Genomic DNA, 12,659 nt, shown 5'->3' with positions numbered 1-12,659 from the left:
TGTTTTTTTAATTGGAAATAATTGGAGAGCCAAAGCTTACATATGTTACATAGACAATAATCAAGTTCCAAACTCTGCAGCCCCAGCTATAATCACATTCTCACTATGTGGAATTAGCCTAACTAGTTTTAAATCCTGATTCTACTACTTTCTAAATCCATGACACTAGATGATTTATTAAAATTCCTTCTGCTCAGTCTCCTCATCTGTAAGTTTGGGCGAACTTGCTAATTAGCAAGCCTAGTGTAAGGAGAGGCACATTATGATTTGTCTTCTGGAACAGCCTTTCTTAGCAGTCAGGCCTCAAGCTGTAAAGATGCTCAGGCTAGACAACAAAATAAGGAAAAGCCAGAGGAGGGAGGTTCTAGAGGATGAGAGCCACAGCAAATCATCCAGCTGAATGTACGCACCTGAGTGACCTCAGCTACACAAATGGAGCAAAAGAAGCATCCAGTTGATCTCAGTACATCCACAGAATGAATATAAGAATACATTGCTATTTTCAGCTACTAAACTGTAGAGTGATTTCTTAGCAACAATATATAACTGAAATAATTAATGCATTCCTCTTTTAATGTTATAAATTGTTTAGATTTGGCCTTTGCAATAGATCTTATTTATTGTACTGGTTCATTCAGACAATAGCAAGTCAAGGAGCCAAGGAAGGATCTATAACTGGACCTGGGAATGGATACGGGAATTTGGTTGAATAAGGTGAAGAAAAAATAAATTGCTAATATCTGGCAGTGGAATTTCCTTTAGGCTCAGAATCAGACTTCTTTAGAAAAAAGAAAATCCTTTGGTAAGTATATCAAGTAGGATTAGGTTTGCCAGCATGTAATAGAAAAACATACACAACATAATAACAGTGTCTTAAAGAAGACAGATGTTTCCTTCTCTGTGTTCATAAACAAAACCAAAGGAAGACAGTCTAGAGAAGATATGGTAGTCTCTGCTTTTCTGGGACTCAGGCTCCTATTTCCTGAGGCTCAGCCATCTAATGGCTTTGACTCATAGTCCATGAGGGCTGGCAAGCCCCTGAAATTCATGTCTGTATTTCAGTTAGCTAAAGCGAAAAGAAGGGATAGAGGAAGAAAAAGACACAGGCCACATACAGAGCCAAGGAATGAAGAGAAATGGGTCTTATATATTGCTATGTAATATTCTATGTGAGGACTGCATATGGCTGATAGCTCTTCTTAAAGACTTCATTATTCAAGTTACTTTGTGTGTATGTAAATGTGTATATGTTTGATGAAAAGACTGAAAGTCATACATGGGAAATTGTGGATGGCAGAGTGACATCAGTGTGAGAGAAGAATCCAGAAATGTAGGTGACCAATGCAACGTGAGCCTCCCAAAGTGTTCTGAAGAAATTCTGGGGTGGACTTTGTACCTCAACAGTTTGCAAAACAGAGATTCAAGCAATCGTTTCTTTCCTTGATTTTTATTATATACATTTTATAATATGCCCAAGGTTGGAAGGAATGATTTAATGAACCCCCTGCACACATCCATCACTCAATTTCAATAATTTCAACACATGGCTGACCTTGTTTCACTTGTACACTACAGACTTTTCCTCCTGCCCAACACTGGATGATTTTGAAGCAATTACAAGATATCATATCACAGGCCAATGTTTGCTAGATCACAAAGGATCAAAGACCTTGAAAGTATCTGGATTAAATGTGGAAAAATGTAAAAGTCAATGACTGTACGTACAGTCACAGAGCAGAGTTAGACAGCATTGAGAGAAACAGTGGATAGTATGAGTAGTTTAGAACTGAATAAAAGTGAAAGATATGAAGAACTTTAAGATGACTAAGTAATTAATGTAAGAGTAAGAAAGGGCTAAAAAAAGGATGGATAAAAAAGCAGGCTGTGGATTTGTAAAACAGTGAAAAAGACACACAGCAAGAGAGAAGAACATTATTCAGGTTAGAGAACATTCAAGAAGTTTCCAAGTGGATAGCAAACCAGGACTTAGAAGCTGAAGATGAAATGGAAAAAGTGAAGAGATCAATGGTAAATATGGCTGGTTATCTGCCTAATCCCCAGTGTTCTCCTGAGTAACAGAATCTTAATTATATTAAGGCAGAATGTATCTAAAATGTGCTAAAAGTGAAATTTCCAGGCTTCTCCTTTCACATAGAGTATGTGAAATTCACCCTGTAAAGCTCTGGAAATTTTCTTTAAAGAAGACTGATTCATCTGGATGGGCTCACTTTTTACCCTTTTTTTCCTTTATCCTTTCCCCTCTATGACTATTAGAGGGATTAGGAGAGAAGGGATTACTAGCACACCCAACAACCATCATCAATTAAAAGACAGGGTAGGGATCTTGGAGCTTGCATCCCTGATGACTGTGGAGCCAGCACATTGGCTGGGCCCACCGAACTCTTCATTCTGATACAGGAGAGACAAGTGCAAAACATTTTTAAGAGGAAGGGAAGGTCCCTGTCCAAATTAGCCTAAGAGGAGTTCCCATCGTGGCGCAGTGGTTAACGAATCCGACTAGGAACCATGAGGTTGCGGGTTCAATCCCTGCCCTATGCTCAGTGGGTTAACGATCCCGCATTGCTGTGGCTCTGGTGTAGGCCGGTGGCTACAGCTCCGATTCAACCCCTAGCCTGGGAACCTCCATATGCCGCGGGAGCGGCCCAAGAAATAGCAACAACAACAACAAAAAAAGACAAAAGACAAATTAGCCTAAGACTAATTTAATTGATGTAGGTCTAGTGAGATAAATACAGTAAAAAGTCTTTGAAGGAAGAATGGAAATTATTATTAAACAAAGCAAAATAAAACTTTTCCTTTGATCAGTAGATGTTGCTGTTGTGTAGACAATGTCTCTCCTGACTGAATTTTTAGATGAAAAACTTAAGCATCAAAAAACTTTGCAGGAGTTCCCTTCATGGCTCAGTGGTTAACAACCCGACTAGGAACCATGAGGTTGCGTGTTCGATCCCTGCCCTTGCTCAGTGGGTTGAGGATATGGCATTGCCGTGAGCTGTGGGGCAGGTCGCAGACACAGCTTGGATCCCGTGTTGCTGTGGCTCTGGCGTAGGCTGGCAGCTGTAGCTCCGATTAGACCCCTAGCCTGGGAACCTCCATATGCCATGCGTGTGGCCTTGGAAAGGGCAAAAAGACAAAAGAAAAAAAAAAAACTTTGCAGAGTAATCCTCCAAAGCTGAGTGAGAATCAGACTCACTGGTGTCATCTATTATTACTTATTATTACTACTAGTACTAACCTCTTAAAATTCTACAACAGTTTGTCAATCTCCTAGCCCTTTCATATAAATCACCTTATATCACTTCCTCCATTTATTTAACTAATTTTTCTTTTGAGCTCTGAATGTGTGCAAGTCATTATAGACATGAATGGGGGATGACACACTGTACAGAATCACCATATCAGGTAAGGCCCCCAAAAATAGTTACTATTGATTGATTGATCATCCTGTATAAGGCACCATGTGAAACATTTTTTTGATATTTTCTCAGATAATTTCGTAACAACTTTATGGAGTGATTATTGCTATCCCTCTGTTCTGGGGTGAGAATTAGAGACATAAAACCTTACCATGTTTACTTAACTAATTAGCAGAGGCACTGGGATCCAAATCAAGAACTGTCTGACTCTCAAGTCTCCAAATAATTTTGATTTGAAATGGAAAATATTAGATGTCTGAAAAACATGTAAAGAGTGGTACAAGTAAGCTTAGATATATAAAGTATGCAGAATCAGGGTTTCTGCTCTATTTCCACAGAAGAAGAAACTAAGTCTCAGATAATTTTTGATTTACCTGACCTGCTTTATTTGTCTCTCACATTTCCAGCATGGACCACACAAATTGTTATCCTTTCTTTTGTATCACCTGCTATACATCTAGTTGCCAGAAATCAGAAAGGATGTGAAAGGGGTGAAGAATATTCACCTACTGCTGGCCAAAGGGCTGTGAATGATGGGGAAAGACTAGTTCACAACGAAAGAACAGGTCTTCAACTTAACCCAATCTATCTACAATTTGTATGCTAAACACCAGCATGCTAAACACTTTAGGTGACCATGCTAAGTCCCCTACCAGTGGAGTAGGTTTATGCTCTATGACCAAATCTTAGAAGAGTCATATCACTTTCTTTTCGTCTGTGTTGAGCAAGGCATCAGCTCTAGGCCAATGACGAGTGATCAAATCTGATGTAAGCCTTGCTTTAAGTAATCACAAATGAATCAGTTTCAATAAAAACTGTGACAGAGGGGTGGTGGGTCCTCGAAAGGAGGAAAAATGAGAAAATGAATGAGCAAGAGAAAAGTCAAAAATAGGTTTGTCAGATTGAGAGAATAAAAATACAAGGTACCCAGTTAAAGAGTTCCCTTGTGGCACAGTGGGTTAAAGATCCAACATTGCCACTGCAGCAGCCTGGGTCAGGGGAAGATCCTTGCCCAGGAACTTTCATACACCCAGTCATTGCCAAAAAAGGTACCCAGTTAAATCTGAATTTTAGATAAACAATGAATAACTTTTTGTAATAACTATGTCCCCAAATATTGCATGGTTAATAACAGGTTGCAAAATAAAGAAAATTTATTGTCTCACTGCATAGCACAGTTACCTGCACCTAAAAATTATTATTTTTTAATCTGAAATTCAAGTTTGATTGGGTATCCTGTATTTTATCTGGTGGCCCTAGTCAAAAAAAAAAAAAAAAAAAAAAGAAGAAGAAGACAGAAAAATCTAGTTCTTAATTTCAGTTATCAGGGTCTCTCAGAGTTAAATAGAGTATGAGCCACATTTTTTGTTTGTTCTGAGGTTCCAAATGTAGCAAAATGTGAGGAAAATGTTAGAGAGTTTATGGAGTTTATACAGTATTTCATTTTATAAAATAACACTTCCAACTCAATGAAAATAAATTTTTGCTATTAACTAGATAATTATAGAATATGTATTTTTAAATTAAACCATCACATATATTAAGCAATATGGCCAGAAACTGGGAAACAAATTTATTTATTTATTTATGTCTTTTGTCTTTTTAGGGCCACACCCGAGGTATATGGAGGTTCCCAGGCTAGGGGTCCAATTGGAGTTTTGTTGCAGGACTACACCAGAGCCACAGCAATGCCAGATCCGAGCTATAACCTACATCACTGCTCATGGCAACATTGGATCCTTAACCCACTGACTTAGGTCAGGGATCAAACCGGCAACGTCATGGTTCCTAGTCAGATTCGTTTCCGCTGTGCCACGATGGGAACTCCAAATTTTTGATATATGTATTTTACCACAATAAAAAATTGAAACAATGGGAACTCTGGAAAATAAATTTAAAATGTCGAGGTTTTTTTACTTTAAAATTGTATCCAGGTATCTCAGTTATATGTATTTATTGTATGGAGATAATGACAAATACCAAAATAGAGGGCTTCTCTGTATAATTATGCCAAGGGTCAAATGCCCCCCTCCCTTTCCCAACTAATTGGCTCTATCAGCAATAGAAGAGTTCCTTACCAATTGTTTGGAAGATCTTTCTTCTGTTTCATGCCCTGGTATGGAAAGTTATCTTCCAGATTTGGAGACTGTATATGTTTCCTTTGGCTGCTTTAACAAACTGTCAAAAATTTGATGGTGGATTAAAACAGCACACATTGATTTTTATACAGTTCTAGGTGTTAAAAGTGCAAATCACTTCCCCTGGACTGCAATCAACATTCAGGCAGGGCCATGCTCCATCAGGAGGCTCCTGGGGAGAATCTATCTCTTGCCTCCTCTAGGTTCTGGTGGCATTCCTAGGCTTGTGGCCATATCACCCAATCTTTGCCTCTGAGGTCATACTGCCTTCTCCTCTTCTGTGTAACGAAAGTCTGTGCCTCCCTCTCATTGGGAAGTATAACTGCACTTGGGGCTCACTTTGATAATCCAGGGTAATTGCTCCACGAGATCCTGAATAAGTCACATTACCAAAGTCCCTTTTGCCACATAAGGTAACTTTTGGGGTCATTATTCAGCCTGCCACGGGGACTGAGGGGATGCCTTGCACAGAGCAGGGTCCCTGAAGAATGTAAATTAGCTTATTAGTGGACTTAGGCAGGAGTCAGTTTAGTTGGGGATTGCCTTTTTACATTGTTTAGAGAGACCTGGAATTCAACTGGAAGGTTTGTTATCTCACACACCTGAAGTCATGAGCCTGGATTATGTCCCTCACCTGTTTCAAATACAGGTTACAGGTGGGGTCCATAATCCCTCAAAGAATGCAGTTCTCGTGGTGTTGCGGCAAATCACATGTCCTTGATAACCTGAAGTTCTGTCCATTTCATGTCTGTTTTTTTCTTGCTATAGAGTTCAGTGTAGATGAATATATATTAACTATTTTAAAATATTTGTTTACATCTCTTAGGAGCAAGGGATTGGGGAAGGTCACATAGCAGGGTGGTTAAAGAGCAGCATCTAAAGCAGATTATCAGGAATTTAATCCCTGCTCCACTAATTACTGTGTTACACTACTTCTGTGCCTGTTTTCCATCTATAAAATAGTCTCTACTTCCTATAGTTGTTGAGGATTAAATGAGCTAATATATGTGTAAAGTGCTTAGAACAATGACTGGCTGTTAGATGATATTTTTAATTTAATCAATATTGCTACTTATTTAATGGAGAAACCAAAGCAATAGGAATTCCCATGTAAGAAGTAAGCATAGCTGAGGCAAGATATATGCCCCACTTTTTTTTGATAACATGTTAACTTCATTTTTAACCTAAAAATATTTTTTTATTACTCAAATGAATTTATCACATCTGTAGTTGTATAATGATCATAACAATCTAATTTCACAGGATTTCCATCTCACAGCCCAAGCACATCCCCCCACCCTCCAAACTGTCTCCTCCGGAGACCATAAGTTTTTCAATGTCTGTGAGTAGGCATCTGGTCTGCAAAGAAGTTCAGTCTGTCCTTTTTCAGATTCCACATGTCAGTGAAAGCACTTGATGTTGGGGTCTCATTGTATGGCTGACTTCACTTAGCATGATAATTTCTAGGTCCATCCATGTTGCTAAAAATGCTGGTATTTCATTCTTTTTAATGGCTGAGTAATATTCCATTGTGTATATGTAGCACATCTTCTTGATCCACTAAAAGTTAAGATAGGTTCTACAAGAAGTATGACCTTTGAGTTTCTTTTTTCTTTATTTCTTTTTTTTTTTTTTTTTTTTAGCACTCCAACTTAAGGGGAGGTCAAGAGTTACAGAAGATGATAAGGAAAGGGTAAAATGCCCTTTGGCAGAGAGCTGGTAGGTAGCTATAGCATGTATCATTGGACAGGGCAGGATGGCTAGTCAGGGAAGGATGGTAATGTGGGAAGAACATCAGCTCTACACACCTTGTGCTAGTCTGAAAAGGCATGGAGCCTCAGCTCAGACACTTAGGAGTTCAAGCTTAGTGACCTTGACCAAGTTAGAAAAGACCAGTGATATCCGCAAAGACTTGTTTTAAGTATTACCTTAAGGAATTCATGAGAACTCATCCAGAGAAATGCAAAAAGTTTTGTTTTCTACATGACCTATTAATTGGGATACTGGCAACCATGTGATTGAAGGCTTGGTTTCTTTAAATATAATATAAAACCATCAACATTTGCGTCATATCTAAAGGACACTGTTCCTTTGAACAATTTTTTGAGCAGGCAGTACGTACTTGAGGACTACACTAGAAGTTGATGAGCAAGTTATGAACTTAACAAAGTTCTGCCTGGAGAAAGTTATGGACCAGTAGTAGAGACAATCTGGTGAAGAGAGAATACCAAATGGGTGGTTAGTAAAAAAAAAAAAAAAAAAAAAAAAAAAAAAGGCATTTTTGGTTTAGATTGGCAAAAGAAGGTGTTCAGGAATTTTGCTGGGCTTTTTGCATATGAAGAAAGCTGGGCTGACAGTCCAGCCTCAAAGGCCGATGAATAGTTGCTAGATGATTACTAAGTGACACGCGGGAATAAATTTCTGTGATATTAAAAGTGATATATGGCACAATAAAATTATATCCTTATATATGCAGTACTCAATGCCTAAACCATCGTACTGACAAAATCAAAGTGATGGGTCCTACGTTCTCAAGGGGCTGTGGGAATGTGGGAGAGTATGTAGAGGTCAGCCAGCTGCCATGCTCCCTGGAGCGGGCCCTGGCCCTGGCATGGGGACCAACCTTGGGGTTTTCAGAGCTGAGGTGGGGGCTCGGGCAGGGGAAGTTCAGAGCCGCGGGAGCGGCAGAAGCACGTGGGCTGAGGGGGGTGGGAGGACGCACACGGAGGAGTAGCGGGTGGAAGTGTCAAAGAGGAAGGAGTGGAGGGCCGCTGAGGTGATAGGGTGTGGTCTGTGGGGGAGCAGGCGGTCCGGGAGAGGAGGGCAGGGAGACCCACCCGGACTGAGGAGGCAGCGGGGAGCGTGCATGCGTCGCGCGGTGCGGTGACAGCAGGAGCGCGGCGCGGGGCCGAGTGGCAAGGGGAGTTTCCTGTGCTCGCCAAGTGGAGCCCAGCTCGGAGCTGCGCCAGCGCCTTCCGCCTGGGCCCGCGGTGCCAGACACCTGCCGAGTCCGAAGCGGGAGTCCGGCCGAGCGTTCCGCCCCCAAGTAAGTCTTGCCTTTTTTCTTAATTTCTCCTCCACCGCCTCAGCCTCTTTATCTGCGGTGCTCGAAGCTCCTGCTCCGGAGGCTGAGCGAAAAGCGCACGGGAGAGCTCCGGTGGCGTCCAGGGATGCTCCAGCCTCAGAGCGCGCCCCGGCCGGCGCCGGGACCTGGCCGCTAGGCCCGCCGCCCCGTTGCCCTGCGCGGCGCAGACGGAGGTGGCGGCAGAGTTGTTGGCACAGATGCTACCCGTCTTTTGTGTCTTGCCCGAGCCCAGCGTCGGGCCACGCTGGGGGGGGTGGGGGTGTGGGGGAGGGAAGCGGAAGACACTTTATGGCTCTTGGCCCCACCTCTGGCCCCCACCCCAAATCCTTTGGGATTTCAGTATGCCACGGACTCCGGCGCGAATGAGTGTCTACCAACCCCTGTTGGACCAGTAGAATCAGGGTGGGCAGCGGCCGGACGGCCACGCCGCCCCCCTTCTGGTTTTCTTTTTAGAGACAGCGTCTTTAACAGCAGGTGCTGGAAGCGGGGCTGAGTGGGTGCTCACAGGAGTCTTGAGTGTAGGGAACGACCTGCCTTCTTGCTTTTCTTGGGTTCTGGAACGGAAAGAATGGGGCCACTGGGAGCCCCGAAACCCGAGCGTCCCGCGCTAAGCGGGCTTACGCGGCCGGCGAACAGGCGTTCGCTGGGTGGGTCCCTTGTCTGGCTCATTGTTCGCGGTGACTGTTCTTGGGGCCGGGCTAGGCGACACAGACGCCTATTACTGGGCCGTAAATTCAAGTGACGACTTGGAGGAGTGAGGTCAAGACTGCTTGTTGGACAGGGCTTTACAGTTTGGAAACGGACTTTTTCAGGCGCGGAGGGCAACAGTAGTCGTCAGCAAAAACCACTCCTGAGTGTGAAACTTGAATCTGACTAATTCACCGGGGCAGCCCGGTGAATTAAATCCTCAGAAACAGGGCGCGATATTTCCCCATTGAAATTGTCTTCAGAGTGACGAAGATGGAGTTTTAAGTGTTATTGGGAACTGGTTGCTTTCTCTTGCTAGCACCTGTTTCTCTTAAAGGTTTCTGAGTGGGGTTTATTTTCTCGCCCTTCCCCCCCCCCCGCCTTTTTTCGGAGTAATGTGTATATGTCATTCTGTTTGTGCATTGTGTACTCCGCTAATCGAATTGCATGGTTTCAGGAGAAGAATCCATTAAAAAAAAAAAAACAAAAAAAAAAAAACAAAGTGCAGTTTCCACTCTACAAAGGGCCAAACGCTGGTGTAGACATTTATTGCTCCCCCACCCTAGCCGCATGCTGACATTCATGGAGGCACACATGTGCACCCGGAGTCAAAGGGAGCCGATTGTCCCTAGTTGGAGATGCCTAAACACAGTGAATGCTGATTTTGTTGGAAGCTAGGACACTTATTTTTCCATTTACCTAAATTACACTGATATCACCTGTTCATGATATTCCTTTAGTCCACTACAAAGGAGGGTTCATTTTCCTGAGAAGGATGTTTCTTGTTTTTCGAAGCTGCATGAGTGGTAATCAGAGTAAGCTGGTCCAAAAAGAGATTTTTAAAAATTATATGTATGTTAATATATTATAATATATATATAAATATTCCCAGTAGTTACTAACCCAGCTGCTGCCCTGGTTATATTTACTTGGACCTGACTGATGGACATCCTAAATGCATCAGCCTGCTGAAACCTGGAGTTCTAAGCCCTCAGGAGAAATAATCTGAACACTTTTCTCTGACCACAGTCTGATTCCACAGGGAAAAAACATGCAGTAGGAGTGTTATTTAGGGTATTGAAAGCTGTGTGATTTATTGTAAAGAGGGAAGTAGGAGTTAGAAGAAAATAAAAATGGAAGCCTGAGTAGGCATCCAAACCATACTCATAGTTCACCGTATATGTATGTGGAAAGTATGTTGTATTCTCTCATGCTCTCTCTCCTTTATCACTTAGTCTTTATATTCTTAATGCTTTTAATCACAGTTTTTGTACTTGTTTTTGGAAGTGGTTTTTTTGGCTTTGAAAAAAAAATTTATGTTTTCAGTCTGCTATTATTTTACATTTTCACTATCAGTAGCGCTCATTGAATATGTGGGATCATCTTTTAAACTGTTCTTTTGTTTGTTTCCCTGCATGGCATGTCCAGCTTAGTATGGGACCACATGAACAATGCTTCAACCAGGTCGTAATGAAGATTAAGACATGGAAGGAATCCGCATGTATGCATAAACTGTATACTTATTTAACTGCCTTCCCATATGACCGATTTTAGATACTTGCTTGTTCATCTTCTGAAGTCTCCAGACTCCAAATTCTTACCCAGATTGATTGCTGCACTAAATCTTGATTGTACAATGAACAGAACTTAATTATTTTGGTCTCATTTATCAGTCAGCAATGTTTAGTGTTGCCAGTTTAATTATATCATTGAAATATGCATGACTTTAAAGTATGTTGAAAAAGGTCCTTTTAAACTTGTTTCCTCATAAAGAAAAAAAAAGTCCTTGTGAAGCCATAATTTCACTGCTGTGAGGCCCCCCTAGCCATTTGTGTTTATTGAGTTTACTTTTCCACATGAAGAAAGAACCATTGTTTTGTTGTCTAGGAGCTGAAAGAAGATAGAAAGTGAGAAAAGAAAATCAAGCACTTAATTTTCTTTACTTGGGAAAAATATTTTTTTAAGTAAATAGTGATTATTTTCTTAAAAATACACTAAAGTCTTATTAAAGAATCCTGAGGAAAAAAACAATTTTTTAGGATAGAAATGCTGGCTGTTACTAAATACTCATAAAAGATTGGTGTATACAAATGCATACATTTTGAAACAATCTCCTAACGCATTTTCTTCTTGCTATAGAATTATGCAAGTTATCAAATCATTGTTACTAAAACATTGAAATCTCACCAAAATCTATATTTAAATATACTGTCTTTTTGCAAGTGCTTTAATTGTAATAGCCTGTTTGTTGAGATTAAAAAGAACATCATTGATGTCATGGTGTGCTTTGCATTTTAAAATAGTAGCTAATGAATTACAAACATTCATTACTCCACAACCACTTGCTGAAATTTCTCAGGACCCCCAAATAGAGAATTATTTGTACTATATACTTACTATCATTCAGACCCTTGCTGAGTTTTTGTTGATCCCCTTTTTTTCTTTGAAATTAATTGCATTTTAAATTAATACTCTGTTGGCTCTGAATCTTTTCTTTTTCTCCTATGTCATAAATTTATGTGTAGATATCTGCAGCATTGTCTGGTTAGGGAACTTGCTTTTGAAAACATGTGGGAATTAGTGGGTGGAGGGGTGAAGAGAGAACAACTTTTATTAAACCTGGAAAGAGTCAGAGCTTAACACAGAGAGAGAGGGCAGGTTTCATCTGAATAAAATTCTTTGAGGAATACTTCTTTGACCTTTAAAATGCCAAGCTATGTAGCACATAATATACATTTCAGGAATTCAGGCACTAACTTCACAAATCATAAGGCAAATAATACAGTATCATAGTGACTTTACTTTGTCACATTTGAAGGGCGACTTCCAATTCCATTCACTTTTCTTCATACTAAGTACTAAAAACTACCCACTGTTATCTTATGCTATTTTTTTTTTTGACAGGTGGTGGGGTGGCTGGAGGTAGGTGGGGGGTTAAGAGGGGAGGGAGTACTGTTCTATTTATGTAAAAATGAAAATTGTCAATGTTTATTTTGGAAAATTTTTATATAAAACGTTGCTTCTGTAAGTTTCATGCTTACTAAATTTTTACTGAGGAAGATGAAGTTTGGCACTCAGTTTTCATAACCAGATGCAACCACAGACAAATTGATTAAGCAATTCAAATTAGTGCATTTAAGTCTTAAATTTAGGCTTCCCTCCCATAAACTAATATGAAGAAAACTACTGAAATAGGCTTTATTTTTAATAACCAATATTCATGTATATTATCTTGCAAATGAAGATTAACATAATTAACAAAAATGGAAACATTTATGAAATGAGGATATAAGGAAATGCAGATTAATGATT

At 40.5% G+C, this 12,659-nt stretch overlaps 1 protein-coding gene across 15 annotated transcripts in view; it reads left to right on the top strand.

Annotated features, from left to right (window-relative positions):
- Positions 1-8,466: 8,466 nt before the first annotated feature.
- SEMA6D (semaphorin 6D) overlaps positions 8,467-12,659 on the top strand; it is a 597,185-nt gene continuing 592,992 nt past the window's right edge. For all 15 annotated transcript variants that reach the window (XM_084971080.1, XM_084970941.1, XM_084970907.1 and 12 more), the window contains exon 1: positions 8,467-8,621. The gene's annotated coding sequence lies outside the window, so the exon portion shown is untranslated. The remainder of the gene's footprint in view (positions 8,622-12,659) is intronic.

The sequence above is a fragment of the Sus scrofa genome, chromosome 1 (genome assembly GCF_054392235.1).
Source record: "Sus scrofa isolate SSC_HxYL_T2T_F1_AM1 chromosome 1, Sscrofa_HxYL_maternal_Yorkshire_Landrace_v2.0, whole genome shotgun sequence".
NCBI lineage: Eukaryota > Metazoa > Chordata > Mammalia > Artiodactyla > Suidae > Sus > Sus scrofa.
Note: the sequence above shows the minus strand (reverse complement) of the source record. Positions and strands in the feature narration are given on the sequence as shown.